Consider the following 15,041-nt stretch of genomic DNA (forward strand, 5'->3'; position numbering starts at 1 on the left):
ACAAAATGGAGAAAAAAGAATTGATGGATATTGCCAGTATTACAAGGGGCTTTATGGCATAACAATGCTTGTAATCTGCAGCTAATGCCTCGGCTTGCCAGCAGTCAATTCATGAACGTCAAATGTGCGGGAAGGTTTACACTGTGCCGTATATTCTGTCGTTTCTCAATGGCAGACACTATGTGAAAGGTCTGGAAACCTCTGCAGTGAGCTTTATTGAAAATAAAAAGAGGTATTTATTAACCAGAAATTTACATTCAAATTGCATGATTCCTGCATTGAGGTTTTGTTGTTGTTGGTGGTGGGTTTGTTTGTTTGTTTTTTTTTGGGGGGGGGGAGGGGGGTGTTGTGGTTTTGATGCCAGCATATCCACCTGACAGCATCAAAATATTTACTACTACACAAAAACACTGAGCAGTAGGTGTTTATTTACATTGATGAAGGTCAATTTGTCATTCAGTTGCAATTATCATGGAGACCTGTTGCATGTTTTGAAATGGTGGTACAACAAGGGTTAATCTAATTGCTGACATGGGAACATTTTGATTTCAGCCTGTTTGTGAGTCACATAAAAAAAAATGTAGCTCATCTATATTTTTTCATCCTCAGAGCCGAGCCACTCTAACATACTTTGATTTGTAGTTCCACTTTGCACATGAGCCAAAAAGGTCACTAGTGGTATCTGGACAGACATGTTACCATAGTTTTTTTTTAATTCATTAAAAGATGATGATATGATTATTTAAGTAAATGTTCATGAAATACCAGCACTTGGAAATATGTAGAAAGTTTGTTAGTGCAATCAATGCAAAACAGTAAAGTGCAAAAGTGTGACCCTTCTTGACCTCTCTGTGTTGCAAGTGGATGTGTATTACAAGATCACTTCATTCATCTGTGTGAAGCGTACAGCCAGCTTATGGACCTGACCGTTAATGACAGAACGTACCTAAAAGTACATACATAATAATGAGAATTATGAACTGGCCTATAGTGCCGGATAGGGTAGATGTTGTGTGGGCGTGGGGTAGCCTCAAAGAGAGATGAGCTTGTTTGAACTTGGAGTGGCAGCTGGTATGGTAGAGGTCACAGTCGGTAAAGCGTGTGTCGTTGCCATGGTGACATTCCGATCAATGCATATTTCATGCAGACATTGATTTAATTGTATGGCTGCTGGAAGGTGCTAATAAAGTGTTTGAATAGTAACTTTAGGGTTGCACACATTATTTTTCACATCAGATTGCTATTAAAACATGTGAGTAGGGTGATCAGAAATGTGGCATGTGTTATTCCAAGGCTAAGTTGTGTCTTTGGATAAAGTTTACAGGCAAAAAAAAAAAAAAAATAATAATAATAAAGAAAGAAAGAAAGAAAAGAAAAGGAATTTGAAATGCATGTGCCAGAGCAAAAGAACGATGTCATTATGCAACACTCAATGCTTTTGCAATAATAATAATAATAATAATAATACATACAATTTCTATAGCGCCGTTCTCCACTTTAAAGGAATCTGTAAAAATCTTCTTCTCTAGAACCAGAAGTGATAGAGCTAAGTTAATACTATGAGTTAGTACATTGATGACTGTAGTTTCAAGTTTGTTCATGGCAGAATCAGGGGTGCCCCCCTTGGGACCCAGGGGAGGGGGGTGGGGAGGGTTCCTAATGGGGCCTAAATTGTACATTTTCATCTTCTTCTTGAGAAAGAAAGTTGAAGATTTTGAAAGATTTTTGAGTGCAGCCGGATGGAGAATATGGGTGATGTAAAACTTGATATTAATTGGTAAACATGGATGATGATTCTGAAGAAATCTTGTGAGATATTAAGACTTCATCTCCCAGTGACAGCCAAAGTCATCAAGTCGTCTTCTCTCCTGTAAAGAGTTGAAAAACATCCAGTGTAGACGAACCATCAATAATGAAATGTGGGATCAACAGTGATGTAATATTTTTTTGCTGTCAGATTTAGCTTCCATAGGTTTCCATCCATTTGAATCTCTCAGTAATACTGTATACGCCATATATTTCGCGAGTCTAAATTTTCGCGAATCGGGACTTCTCGACAATTTTGCGAGTGGTTAAATTCGCAATCGTGGAGTCCTGTACTGAACGGAGGAATGTATACGCATACGTCACATTCATATCGGCATTAGAGTCAGTATTTTTGCATGTTTTTAATTTCGTGAATAGCAGCTGACTCGCGAAATTCGCGAAAATAAAAACCTCGCGAAATGTTTGGCGTATACAGTACATGATTTCTGTTATACTTGCCTTTCCTATGTATAGTCATTATTCTTTTCATATATCAGACCTCCCGACCATTCTGAATTTAGAAGAAAGAATCTGAATACTTACCATTCCCAGCTCTTGTTTCAATAGTGTTAGTTTCTCATTTTTCCTGATAATATGGGAACTGTTGTTCTCTCTCTCCTACTTTTGACACAACTCTTCCCTATTTTTCAGTTAGAAAGGTTGGGAGGTTTGCATTGTGTATATTATCATCATCAGTGGTGATAATATTCCTGTGAGTGGGTTGCATGTGGTTATGGATATGACAGGGATGAAGATGGCCCATTGAATTCATGAATACCCGATGGTTGGAATGTCATTGTATGCCCATTTTGAAGAGACGTAGACCCGATTAAAGATTCATGTGAAAGTTGATGGGGAATGAAGAGCGTTCGCATTACCAGTGTTTGTCTCAATGCGGATAGTTATCTCAGGGCTGCACGAAATGGATTGTTAGTCATTAATATGGATGTAAGATATGCCTGTGCAGACCACAATGAATAGCTATCCCCCCCCCCCACCCCAAGCTCATGATATCCACACACCCGATTCCATCCATGGCAAGACGATTATATTGGTGAGGTGGTATGATTTATATGTGCATGCTAATGAGGGATTCATGATAGTGTTGGGTCAGTCACACAGGCAGCCATACTTACCACAGTTTCTCTGATTTGTGTGTTTCTTTGTTACAGTCACAGGCTTGAACTGACTTCTTTCTATTGAGGAGGTGCCTTTGACTGGGGGGCATCACAGTATTTCTTTTTCTCGGTAAGTGAATGTTACTTTAAACAATATATTCTCCCTCTTTTTGCTTTGTTATGTCTCTATCTGTCCTTCTTTGCTTCATCTTTTATTGTGTGTGCCAACACAGTTGATTTGAATTGCTGCAGAGCATCTGATTGTAAACATGCCATTAGTGCTTGCAATGCAGTTAGATATTATAAGCCCATGAATGCCTCAATTGGTAAGAACATGAGGGAGTGGTTTAGTTTAACCCCTCAACTCCTGCCATGGGAATGTCAGTGCAAAAATTGCCATCCTATCATCATTAAATTGGAACCTCTGAATTTTATTGCATAATGCCTTATATTGGCAGAAGATCAGATGGTGAAAGATTCAGCAAGCCTGAAACAGAAATTTCTGTTCAGGCATTGCATTTGGATGTTTAGGTGTATACCAAATTTAATTCCTCCACACGAATAAGAAGAACTACAATGCTTCTTTGTTGAGAGGGCTGTAGTGTTGCTGTTTGACGACAGAGCTGCCCATTGGATCTGTCAGATTTATGTGCAGTGCCTCAGTTGGCATTGCGATAGTTGCTCTCAACAAAAGCACTAAATCTCATGTACTCTGACCTTCATCCTTTAAGTATAATCGTATTAACGTAAACATGTGGTTGTAATTGTTGACAAGCTATTGTCCAAAGAGGAAAAATCAAATATTTCAAATAGACAGAGATATGGGAGATGAGTGAGTGCTTGCAGATCTTAAAGTAACGACATCTCAGTGCTTGATGAATGCACAAAAGCAACAGATACTTGAAACTTTGCATAACAATCGATGACTAATCGATGACTGGGTCATGTAACTGATATTGTCTGTCTAACATTCATAGTCTTCTGTCAGTCATGAAGTGTCATTGCTTTATAACTTTTTGTGCTTGCTTTCTCCCTCATACTCCTGTTTAAATCATCTGAAAAATATTTGTACATCCACCTTGTTGATTTCTTTGCATTAAATCATAAGGAGAATTCTATGGCAGTGACATCAAGGATCTGGTGATCAGGATGGTCATTTTGAGACCGCCCCCCCCCCCCCAATCTATGTTGGGTAACATAGCATCAGACAGGCAGCCCGGCCTACTCTCACTCATACTCTGTGGATTTGTTAATTTTGCTTTAACAGGAGATGTTGCTTCTGTGTCACGACCTTCCTCCAAAATAGAATGTCTCTCGGAGATGGTGTCCCCCTTTAAGAAAGAGTAACTGCTTGCTAATGCCCCAGTCACATAGACATCCCGGATCACCCCGGACCACCCCGGATCTGATCCGGGGAGAGATCCGTGTTGACGCCGGGAGGCCAACACGGCAATTTTTGGAGGTCAAAAACATCCGGCGTCATCCGGGGATTGCCGTGTTGGCAGAGCAATCCGGGGTGGTCCGTGTGGCTGCCGTGTAGCTGCCGTGTTGATCCGTGTAGATGCCGTGTTTGTCCGTGTAGACGCCGCGCTCTTCCGGCCTTATCCGTGTAGCTGCCGTGTTGATACCGTGTGTACAGTCATACCAAAATCCCGGATCTCCCCGGATATCCCCGGACGTCCCCGGATCACCGTGTAGATCCTTGAGCATCCGTGTTTATACGTGACTGGGGCATAAGATGTTGCTTTGATTTTTGTCTGCTTTTAGCCAAAACGGAATGTCCGTCCAAGATGATAAATCTTCGTTAAAAAAAGAAGAGAAGTTAGCTGCCGAATGATGAGAAACTCAGGGTCCCACTGCAATATAGCAGCGCTGCAAAGATCAACGTAGCAGTAAGTTTTCGATGGCACACTTTGCCGTGGGGAAAGAGGGACGTGAATACCAAATTAAGCGAGGCAGGGGGACAAACAAGTTGTTACTTCTTCTACGAGACCGGTAGACCGAGAAATCAATACCATAACCGAGGAGGCATCCCTGGGAAGAAGGGCGAGACCGGCCGGGAGACCCCGACGACAACGCCGCCATGCTCGGGGAGCCGTCCTTCCCCACATATGCTGATGTACGTCTGATGCAATTTGGAAACAGCTGAATTCATCTCGATGTCAGGGTCCACTGCTTCCACAGCTTGGACGAGAGAGGGGGGAGAGGAGGATAGAGATTATCTTTTTCTCGACCTTTCATCCCTACATCCACGTCGTCGTCATGTACTAAAAATGCCATTCCATCAAGACAGCCGTCTTACGTGCATTTGCATTTGCACCAAAAAAGGCATTCCTCCCCTCCATGCATGCTCTCCTTGAAGTGGTCGAGCCAGGATGGCCACTACCCCCCCCCCCCCCCCATCAAATTCTCAGGTAGCCCTAACCCTCCCCATCCCTAGATTATTTTTGTACATTTTCATCTTTTTGCATATCTGCACTTCCATTCCCCTTTTTAAAGCTGATGTCCCTGTGTTTCAGTTAAAGGGAAGATAAACCCCAAGAACAATGTGGATTGAGTGAAAGCAGCAACATTAGTAGAACACATCAGTGAAAGTTTGAGAAAAATCGGACAATCGATGCAAAAGTTATGAATTTTTAAAATTTTGGTGTTGGAACCGCTGGATGAGGAGACTACTAGAGGATATGACGTATGAGTGGACAACAATACAAAGAAAATCTAAAGGATATTCCACAAAAATTCACTTTTCTAGAATTATGAAAGAGCAGTGGACCAACCGCTTTCAGAAAGCAGGGGGAATAATTGCTACCCTTAACATATGTCAATATCAAGTTGATGGAATTTGTAATTTTCATGAAAAATGGATTTTTGTAGTATTTTCTTTATATTTTCTTGATATTGTAGTCCACTCATACGTCATAACCTCTAGTAGTCTCCTCATCCAGCGGTTCCAACACCAAAACTTTAAAAATTCATAACTTTTGCATCGATTGTCCGATTTTCTCCAAACTTTCACTGATGTGTTCTACTAATGTTGCTGCTTTCACTCAATCCACATTGTTCTTGGGGTTTATCTTCCCTTTAAAAAAAAAAGAATGAACTTCCACTGTGGGGTACATTTGCTAGTGTGATTGTCAAAGCTCTGCAGTATGAAGTACTCATGTCACTATCCTTTTTTACCTGGGATAAAATATCTAAGTGGCTATTTGAAAATACCTGTCCATCAAAAAGTGAACTCATCCAATGCACATACTGTTAAAGTTAAAATTTTCGTGCATTTCATGTCACCAGATACTAGTATAATAATATAACTAGTATAAAATAAAAGCACAGGAATATTTTTTGTTTGTTTAATGTGTTTTGAACTAATTAATGTCTGGATTCCAGGGGGTTAAAAACACATGAAATTCATCTTCACCCAGCTGAGCGTGAAAAATTACTCACGTGAATATACCCACGTTTACAGTAGTGTATATTCACATCTGTTACGACTTGGGGGCCAAGGCTTTATATTGTATGTGCCTATATGGCTTGCCAAATGTGATTAAAGAGACAGTGACTCATTGCGATGAGAATCGATTTGTTGCACATGGATGAAGGAAAAGCTATTAGTGCACATCACATTCCATGTGCAGGAGGAGAATTTGAAGAGAAAGATTGAGATAAATGGATTTATTGTGCCCGCAATGATGGCTTTACCACACAGAACCAACACAGCTGTCACAAACAAGGGTATTGATGAAATGTGTTATTGAGTACAACAGATTATAGATTTGATGGCTCTTAATGTGAACTGTCTTTAACCCTACCAGGTCTGAACACTCTCTTGAAATGTCATTGTTAGAACCAAGTAGTTTTGCCTGAGGCTTTGAAGGGGTTAATAAGAATAGAGAATACCATGTAACATGTATTGTATACAACATAATTGGACTTGCAAAAAAACAAAAACAAAAAAAAAAGCTAGGCAAGAGAGAGATTTGCTACATTTAGATTGATTTGTTTAACTTCAAAAATATACAAAAATGGCTATAGAGGAAAAAAAAATATACTGGTACTTCAAATATATGCTTGACACTTACATGTTTTGTTTTTTTTTTTTTTGGTGGCCCTACAGTCAAATTTTATGCTCCCTAAAATAAGGAAATTATTAAAAATGTAGTCGTTCAATGAAACAGTAAAATTATATAAACCTTTTAAATTGTGAAAGTTGGCGGGTAATAAGGTATGATAAAGTGCTTCAAATATCACTGTGAATAAGAAGTAAGAAAGAAAAGCATTCACAAATGAAATCATTTGATAAAAATGTTTAGATACCACTTACTGTGATTCAGGTTACTTGCAATATAGAATTTAGGCATAGATATTGAATTTCAATGACACCACTTATTCATGAAATGATAGCATTGGGCTATGCCTTGTTCTATCATTTGATAGATGAGTTGAAATGAAGTTTAAGTCAAATTTTGGCCAAATTGTCTTTGACAATGAATGAACATTGATATTTTTATCATACCATTTCACAAATAAACCTGGGCCCCATATTATCGAAAGATAGAATTGATTGTAAATTCCCTTACCACACAGGCTGCTGTAGACTTATGCTAGAAATCAACTATATAATCAATTATAACTCTCTATAAAACAGGGCCCAGGACTGCATAGCCCATCAAATGTAGTGCTTTGTAGCCAATACTGTTGTCATTATTCATTCACTTAATGTCATCAGCCGCGGATTATCTGTCCCAACTGTGATAAATACAGCCTTACACACTGAATACTTTTTTTTTAAAGGCATTGTCAGTCTTCGTCTGGGATGAAGAAGTAAGCTTGTAGACTCCTCTCTATGCAAGTAGCAGTATTCTAATGCTATGGAGATTCTAATCACTGCAATCTCTCATATTCTTTTGTTGTTGTAGTAGTTGCTGTTGGTCAAACAAATACTTTTTATCATTAGTTTTGCATCCCGCAAGCATTCATTTCCATGTGATCTGGTTTAAAACACAGAAAAAACATTGCCCAGGGATTCTGTCTGGGTGAGAAATTCACGGCTCATTGGCTTTTTTATATATGCTGTCCGCCCCAGATTTGTGATGTGGGTTTGTTTCCAAATTTCCAATTATTTCTCGTCATTACGAATGCCCATCGGAGGGTCCTCGAGTCCCATGATGTAATGATCACCGATCTGTCAATCTCATTGTTAATGCATGCGTCGGAGCCGGACGCGGCGTGGGTAACGCAGAAACTGGCCGGGAGGCTGTACGGGAGGGTTTGGGGGGCTTCAAATCTGTCTGGCACCTCATCTTCTCTCTCTTTCCCCTGTCCACCCTTCATCCCCACCCCATTCATTCTCTCTATCAAACCCCCCCCCCCCCCCCCCCCCCCCCCGAATCAGCAAGCAACTTTTAAGTTCTGCAAGTGACAGGGTGAGAGATGGGCCGGGGTGAAAAGACAATGCGATGATTTTCGATGCCGGACTGGGGGGTGATCACTCACCAGGACATGGACCGCATCTTTCGACAACAGATAACTAGGAGGATGGATAGGGGAGACTCAAAGGAAGGGAGGGGGTGGGGTGGGGGTAGGGGTGGAGAGGGTTTGATGAGTTTGATGGTTGACACATTCATTGCAGTGTTAGGGGAATGATCATTTCGGGCGAAGACCTATTTCTTTAAAGATGGTGATGTATGGTCGAAACTGTGAAAGGATGATGGAAATTAGAGAGGATGAGAATTTGCAGTTAATGAGAATGAGGGAACTTGCTGTAGAGTCACTCCAAAAGTGACTTCCGAGATTGCATCTTCAGATTGGGGCTGTGATGAAGATAAGCTGCACCTCTAGAGCTATTCAGAGCAAAAACACAAACTCCATAACTCTCAAAATCATTTGTGAAATTGGACTAATTGTCAAGTAATTATGAAAGCACCCTAGAATTGGGTTTCTGTTATATATCTAAAATCATGTTCAACCAAATGTTGTTTAGAGCCGTTTACCAATTGATTTTTGCATGATTTTAGATGCTTGTTTGCAGGCTTTAGAGGGTTTACTTTAAAAGAGTGCAAGGTGGAGCTTATATGGCATGACTTTGTAATCACTCAACACAGTTTGTGTGTAAATATTCTCTTGCACATCTAGGCTATTAAGGGTTACATGCTTTATTGAGAGGCCATTAATACAGCTGTTGAATGAAATATAGTTTGCATTCTGTAATTGGGCAGGAGGTTCATTATAAGGACTCTACACTGTATGTGCTTAGTACACTTCTATATAGTATGTTCTAGAAATGATTTTAAATGCATGATTAAAAATGAGTTTGATTGTTGATGTGATACATGTACGTCAGAGTCTATTCCCCTTGTGTGTATGAGTTTCAGGGTAGAAGGTTGCCTCATCACATTTAGCACAATGAAAGGCAAAAGTAACCAGCTGCCACCTGTCTACACGTGATGCATCCACAATCAACAGATACAGTGACCTGATGTGATTGTTTGCTATGGAATCAGAGGTGATATCTTTCGTGAAGATGATGAGTCTGTTTTAGTGCTGGTGCGCCATGCCTGGCTTCTCTGCAAAGTCTTGAACCCTTTAATCTTAATCCCAGTCAGCCCAAGATCGTGGATTTATCCTTAATGCCTCGCCAGTTCCGTCGATCTCGCGGCAAATTCTTGAAACGTAAGGTCAGTGAAAGGTGTGCTGTTCTGTTGATCTTTAGATGAAGAATAGGAGGAAAGAAGAAGGATGTTCAGTAATTATAGAATCCCGGTGATTCAGCTGAATACGTAACATTTGGCAAGCCCCCATACATTCACCAATTCGGGTCTCAATGTAGCCGAGCTTGTTTTTCCATTCTCGGTGGCTTTTCTGCCGCCCCCCCCCCCCCCCAACACACAACCGCCTGCGCACATTGTTCATCCCTGAAATGGAAATTGCCTGTCAAAATAAAGTAGATCAGAGCCGAGAAAAGTTCAGGGGGTGCAATGGTACATTTAGAAAAAGCACAGCTGTTCACGTGTTTGGGGGGGGGGGGGGGTTTGCTCTTTAAATAAGAACATACGTCCTCTAATTTGATTATATTGGACTTGTTATAATTATCTTTCTTTCTATCGCTATTTTCTGGTTCTTCCTGTTTTCCTGCAGCTTGCTTTCAGTCTCTCTTCTTGGCCTCACTATTCCTTGTATTTTCTCAAATCATAGGATAGTATTTCTGCTGGAAAGGTCTTTCTGCCTAATTCTCCCTGCTACATATTATAACTGTGAACATGCTGTTCGCAGTTGGGTCCTTATGCTACCCATACGCAACATGCAAATGAAAGAGGTATTCTTGCGCACCCATATGCAATACGTAGATGTCAAGCGGGGTCACACTTTCTGTGTTGACTCGTGCACGTCAGGTTCCAGTTATTCAGAGTTACTGTGCAGCAGAAATAAATAAAGAAATAAAAAGAAAAAAAATGAAATGAAACCCAGAAGTGGCACCAGAAAGTAGTTGCGCCCCCCCCCCTTTACAGAATTCCTGGATCCGCCCCCCCCCCCCCCCCCCCCCCCCCCCCGTAGATGTGTTAAGGCACCTGTTATTTTCTTCTTCTTTCAGGGTAAAAGTATCTAGACTAAAAATCAAAATCCATTTTCTAATGAAGTAGGCGCTGACACTGTGAAATCTGGTGAAATCTGATCATCTTTCCATGGCGATTAAACAGAAGAGCCAAAATCTTGGTGGCAGTCCGAAATCCCCCTTAGTCTTCATGTGCAGCCCCTAGTCTTGTGAGTGTGCTCACAGCTTGCCTGAGCTAACACCCTAGCAGCACTGACCTGCATTAATATATTAAATGAAGTCTCAGCAATGAGAAGTATTGACATTGAGAACCCCTTTTTGAGGGGTTGCTTGATGGCCAACAACAAGAGAAGTGGGAGAACAGTCCCTCCTTGTTGGCCACAAAAGAGGGGCTTGGAAGTTCCTCATGGTCTATATATGAGGGAGGCCCTTGACACCCAGTGAATCATAGCCCAGCCCCCCCCCCCCCCAACCTCTGCTCCAAATCTCTCCTACTCGTGCAGGCCGAGACGAGCAGGGCAGCTATATTTAGGGAGCCATCTACGTCAACTGCGCAGGTGGCGTGTCAAAAGTGCCGCGTACGAAATTGGCGAGCGCACATCTGAGACGAGGCAACGTGGGGGGGGGGGGGAATGGATGTGAAAGTTGTAGAAAGTATAAAGAGTTTGAATGTCACGGGTTGACCCAGGCGCATTGTTAGGTGATGCGTTTGCCCCGTAACCATTCGCATTGCACCATCCCACGTTTCATCAATGAATAAAAAGAGTCTGAAGGTTGGATGGATGTCACTGGCAGACGCTGCGGCCTAAAAATACACAGGCTTGCCTCCGAACATAATCGGTATCTAATGCCTGCGAATTTACCCAGCCCACGGCCTGGGGAACTTCCCTCATGCTGTGACGAAACTCAGATTTTGTGAGGTCAGAACACTTACAGCACTGCAGGCGCAGTATATCACGTCTGTGTTGCATTTTTCCAATGCCATGAGGAGATTTGAGGCAAGATTTCTGTTTTTTGGTATATACAGTCCTGAAATTGTGCTCTCTTCATATTCAAAAGCTGTCATTCACGAAAAACTATAACAGCAGATATTGTTCAAGGCAAGGGAATAAGAAGTGTGACTGTGTGAATTTTCAGTCTGTGAAATCGAGCTTGACACATTAATTTCAGATTGAGTCATAGGCTTGTGACCGTAAAGTTAGAGATTCTAAAAAGATAGAAACAGAGAAGGAAAGAGTGGAAGCGATGGGGATGGAGGGGAAAAGATGATAAAGATAATGAAATCAGTTCTGTGAATGAACGTGATATTTTCTCTTGCCCCAACACATTGTAATGGATATCTGCTTTTCTTGAACTTCATTTAATTCCATTTGTACATGTTGATTGATTAGACTGCATATATGTGTTGACAAGTTGGACACATTTGAAATGAAAGGAACTATCAGCAAGAGGTAGAATAGTCATTGATGACTTTGGGTCATGTATGCATACAAATTTGAAGGCTTGGACACAAAATGAGATAACCTGCATGACTCTGCTGGCAGAGCAATCATTATGTCTTTGCTCCATGCAAGCATGTCCTTTCTCGATTGAAAATAGCACTCATACAAACTTTTGTTATCACCCTTATTAGGTGACAGTTATGGTTATGTATGAGCACTGAGGTAAAGAAATGTGATTATCGCTTGTGAAAGTGAGGTCATTGCCCCCCCCCCCCAAAAAAAAAAAAAGAAAAGAAAAGAGAAAGACGGACAGAAAAAGAAGAGAATAAGGCTGGAGCTGAAATCTAATGGGGACTTCGTGTGTGGGAAGGTGTGGGTATTTTAGGTTGTGTTTACACGTCGCTTGATGTTCAACTGTGAGATATTTTAGGTTGTGTTTACACGTCGCTTGATGTCCAACAGTGAGATGAGGATCAGCTCTGTGCCCAAGGAGACAAAGGTCTGACCCCTCAGCACAAAACAAGGATGTGAAACTTAAAAGAAGTAATACAGACTGATACTGTGTGCAGTCAATCAGTAGCTGTTGCAAAGAGGAACAATCAATTCTCTAGGTGTGAAACTTTGGTTGTTTTGCATGTACTCCAGACTACAAGTGCCATTACAATTCCTGAGGTCAAAGGTCACATTATTCAATGGCACTTATATTCTGAAAGTGAAACTCCGCTTAACAGCAATTAACATTAGATTATATTGTGTTTATTTTGCAATGGCCTCAATTGTTTTGTGACTGTAACAACTGCAACTACTTTTGCATTCCATTCAAGCACACCGTAGGTTTGGTCTCAGAAGAAATCTTGAATAATGTGACATGAAAGATGTATTTTTCTCTGTTTGAAATCACAACAAACGAACATTAAGTGAAGAGTTGTAGGTACATATGCAAAACATGTGACACTAAATATCCATGACCATTTTGTTTTCCTGCCAATTATGGCGAAACTTCACCATCCTTTGCGTTTAACTTAAAGTCTTGATACTGAGGTCAACTTGAGCTCGGAGTTGGGTTTCCCTTTAAATCATCATTGTAGCCAAAGGTAAGATGATCCACCCCAGAGAGGGTATGACAAGGCAGACATAGTAAGTGGATGGACTATAAAATGCTATTAAAGGACAAGTTCACCTTCTTAGACATGTGGGTTGAGTGAATCCAGCAATAGTAGAACACATCGGTGAAAGTTTGAGGAAAATCGGACAATCCGTTCAAAAGTTATGAATTCTTGAAGTTTCTGCTCAGTCACGGCTGGACGAGAAGACTACTATAGCTTGTGATGTCACATGAGTACAACGACTCAAAGAAAGAATAAAGAAAAATCAACATATTTTCACTTTTCTCGCATAACAAAAGAATACTCGTCTTCTCTCTTACAGAAGGCAGTGGGAATAATATTACCCTTCACATATATGTCAGTAACAAGTCAAAGAAATGTGTACTTTATTCTAAAAATAAAGTTTTGTGAAATTCTCTTTTTATTTTCCTTATATCGTTGTACGCATGTGACATCATGCAATGTAGTAGTCTTCTCGTCCAGCAGTGACTGCGCAGATACTTTAAAAATTCATAACTTTTGAACAGATTGTCTGATTTTCCCCAAATTTCACTGATGTGTTCTACTAATATTGTTGCATTCACTCAATCCACATTGGAATGCACAGTGGGTCCCGCACATATGAATCTCTAAGGCCTGTTCATACAACATTCAAAAATTCATATTTGAAATGTGATGCAAAAACCGAAAAGTCTTGTGTCATGCTCAGGTCATTGTTTAGGCAAGCGCAGTTTAGCAATACAAAATGACTCTGTAGTTTGTAACAGAATGATTTTTTTTTTTTCGAAGTGTGAATGGTACAGAAGAATAGAATAACATTTTTGCATTGATATCCAAAGCTTATCAATTCTTATGTCTCTTCTGTAAAAAGAAAAAAGAAAAAAAAAGGCATCTACAATCATGGGTCAGGGCCCTATACTTTTAATAGCAACCAAGAACTCATCTATTTTACTTTCCCCTTTAAATAATAGTAAAGCACATTGCCACTATATTTATCGATTAAAAGGTTGTACAATGTAGAAATGATTTGTAGTAGTGCTTTATGTACAATATATTTACTTAAATTCAATTTGCTTTCAGATTCCTCAAATACCATTAATAATGAATCAGAAAAAGATACAATTATGTGTATTACACATTTAAAAATGAGATCCACAATGAAACAACTGCAGTATATAGTCAGTATCCCGTAGCGACAGAGCAAGAACCTCTCATATTTATTGAGACACAGGTTTTGTGGATAGTAGACTGTTTTGCTCAATCTCAGAACTTAGTGCAGGCTTATCCCAATATGTACACGAACTATGTATTTCACAGCAGTGTATGTGCACTGTGTTATTAAAGGGATGGTGTAGTTTTGGTTGAGAAGGGGTTTCAGGTTTCCAACTTTTTTGTAAGATAATGAGAAACCTCTTCTGAAATATAAAAGAGCATGTGATTATGAGGGAAATTCATCGCCAATATGATGAAAATTGGTTTTGAAATGGCTTAGATATCCAAAACAAAAATAAAAGGTGGGACCCACCTTTTATTAGGATAGCTTTGTTTTACTCCTTTTTTTTTTTTTTTGATATCTCAGCCACTTCAAAACTGATTTTCATCAAAGAAACTTTGAATTCCTCTTAGAATTGCATGCCCCTTAACATTGTGAGTGGCTTCTATAAGTATCTTCCAAAAAGTTAAAGGCTGAATCCGCACCTCAACCAATACTATACCATCCCTTTAAGCCAAGTCTTCATAATTCATAGCCATATAACTAAAAGCGTGCTCATTGAGGGTTTCATAATCAGCTTATCAGAACATGTGCTTCATGTCATCCCCACATGCACAAGTCTGTGTGTCTGAAGGCAACATGCAATCTTCCCAGAGCTACAGAGCTATTGACGTTGTGCTGCATGTGTTTGCATAGTCTCTGTTTATGTTGGGAATGTTGTTCTTGAGGTGAGCATTATTTTGAGTTCCCTTGAAGCATGAAACACAGGTTATTACAGAATTTAAAGGTTGCACATACCCTCTTTTA

At 40.2% G+C, this 15,041-nt stretch overlaps 1 protein-coding gene across 2 annotated transcripts in view; it reads left to right on the forward strand.

Moving 5' to 3' along the window:
• The window catches only part of LOC140246173 (plasma membrane calcium-transporting ATPase 4-like), a 219,408-nt gene that overhangs the window by 50,115 nt on the left and 154,252 nt on the right, over positions 1–15,041 (forward strand). For both annotated transcript variants that reach the window (XM_072325613.1, XM_072325612.1), the window contains exon 2: positions 2,979–3,054. The gene's annotated coding sequence lies outside the window, so the exon portion shown is untranslated. The remainder of the gene's footprint in view (positions 1–2,978; positions 3,055–15,041) is intronic.

Source organism: Diadema setosum, chromosome 2 (genome assembly GCF_964275005.1).
Source record: "Diadema setosum chromosome 2, eeDiaSeto1, whole genome shotgun sequence".
NCBI lineage: Eukaryota > Metazoa > Echinodermata > Echinoidea > Diadematoida > Diadematidae > Diadema > Diadema setosum.